Source organism: Lactuca saligna, chromosome 3 (genome assembly GCF_052625555.1).
Source record: "Lactuca saligna cultivar CGN05327 chromosome 3, ASM5262555v1, whole genome shotgun sequence".
In the NCBI taxonomy this organism is placed as follows: Eukaryota; Viridiplantae; Streptophyta; class Magnoliopsida; order Asterales; family Asteraceae; genus Lactuca; species Lactuca saligna.
Window position 1 is genome coordinate 49,135,294 of NC_136419.1, and position 2,520 is coordinate 49,137,813.

Here is a 2,520-nt window from a genome sequence, read left to right on the forward strand (position 1 = left end):
CAAAGTTTGACCGTTGACTTTGGTTGACTTTTAGGGTTTGGTGAACAATGAGGGTCTTTGAGCTAAATGAGGGGTAAAATGGTCTTTTACCCTTCTGAGGGTGCCTAGAGAGGGTTGAGTCTAGTACTGAGAGTTATATTTATGAGAGTATTACTTTATGTGATTAGGTGGAGGCTAGATCGTATTTCTACCGAGTCAGAGATTTACCAAGACATCTGAGGTGAGTCTTCTCACTATACTTTACCTTGAGTGGTAATTAGAGTCTTGTGACAGAGTTATTGTATGCTATTATGTGATGTGTTGCATTGCATTATTTCTATGTGATTTATGCCATGTGTATATCAGAGTATATCAAAGTTAGAACTGGAAGGTTCACAAAGCTAGGACCAGAGGGTCCACAGAGTTAGGGCCCACAGGCCCACAAAGTTATAGCCTCGAGTGGCTAGTATGTGTTATGTATGGTATTTTGGGGAACTCACTAAGCTTTATGCTTACAGTGTTATGTGTTATGTGTTCCAGGTACTAGTGATGATTACGGGAAGGCGCCGACATGATTCATACACACGCATGGGAGTTATGTATTTTGATCTTGGGAAATATTTTGTGAAACAAAGTTATGATACAATGGGATTTTGTTAATAAATGTGTTTGGAAAAATGTGTTTAAAAATGAAAAAGTTTGTTTTAAATTTTATGGTGTTACATAAAAGGTGCGATTTTTGGTGTTTCAAGGTCCTTTATAGCCTCTTGGAAGTGTTCTAAGCCTTGTGCACAGCTCAAGGAAGGGTTTTAAGGCCAATAATCGACCAAAAATGGAGTTTACGACCATTGAAGGGATGTACGGCCATACACATGGTTTTACGGCTGTAAACCCATTTCGTGTTCATGATTTAGGTCGATGTTTAGGTGAAAAAACAATGGTTTCTAGTAGATATCAAACATAGATGATAGTTACTTACTGTAAGAGGCTTGGAATGAGGTTTTTAGCCACCAAAAACTAGTGTGCGTTCTTGGTGTTCTTGCTGAGAGAGAAAATCTAGAACAAGATGAAATTCACGAGATGAAACATGGATTCATCACTAGAAAAGAGATTAAAACACAATAAAAGTGAAGAATCACTTACATTTTTGAGGATTCTTGAGTAATTTCGAAAATTGTAGAGAGAGAGAGAGAGAGTGGAGAGAAGGTCCTTAAAGTGTGTAAAGTGTGGAATGAAGGCCACTCAAACCTTATATAGGGGTGAGTTTACGGCCAATGGGTGATGTGGGGGTGTACAGCCGTAAACTCAAGTTTGCGGTCGCACACTCCTCTCGAAAGGGTGTTTGGCCCGAATGTTATGCTTTGACTTGGAAAAATCACGTTCTTGGACCCAAACTTCGATTGTTCTGAGTTTAGAGTATTTGATTAGACCTGAGATAATGTTGATAAGAACATAAATAAATTCCGATTTTGATTTATTTTTAACGGTTTTTGAACGGAAGAAATTTCGGGTTGTCACACAATCATACAAATCTATTTCCACAGACGAATGATTCGAACCTTGATCGTGTAGTCATCTTGTGCAAGTGTTAAGTCACTGATCATGGTAACGTTGGTGTTTTCCATTAAGCTGTAAACCAAATATAGTAACGAAGATCAATTGTTATATAATAGAAAAGTATGATAAACAAATGATAAAAATAATTTTGAAAAGCATGATGATGAAGCATCGGTATACGGTCTGTGATGTTGTTTTCAGTATGATCACTATTCAAAAGCTTACAAAAGAAAATGGTTTGAGTTTGGCCATATATCATCATACTTGGATGATCATCTGGATCTTTCCTGATTATCAGAGAGACTCACAGTGACAAGTACGAATATGGATGCTCTGGAATGGAATCCTAATCATTCGCAATTATACAAAACAAAATGGATAAAATCTGGGATTCCCAGATTATTGGAATGGAATCCTACAGGCACAAAATCTAGTATTTGGCATAATCAGAGTTTTTGTGATTAGAAGATGGCAACTTCAAAAAAACAAAATCTGGTATTTGGTATAATTCCGTATCACAGTTGCAGCATGGTGTGTGACAGGAAAAAAATGTTGGTTAATTTTCATAAATCAATTTTGTCTCATTCATTTTCTTATCGATTCAAACACCGAAAAAGTAAGAAAATCAGTTCGTCACATATAAATACTTACAATTACTTCCACAAGTAAGAGTGTAAGACGGGGTACCACTTATATCATATCATATTTGTACAATTACTATGATAATATTTAAATATCCCGCTTCATGAAAGACACCAACTGCTATTAAAAGAAAATAAATCTATATATTATAAAGAAAAATAACTGTTTTGAAGAAACCATGGAAAATTTTCTTATAATCTTCTTATACGTGAAAGTAAATATGTGCTTGTTAGATCAACATAGACAATGATTAGGGATAAACAATATTCTCCACTAATTGTTAATAAAACTAAACATTTTTAAACCAAAAAAAAAAGTAACATATTTTTATTTTTATCCAAA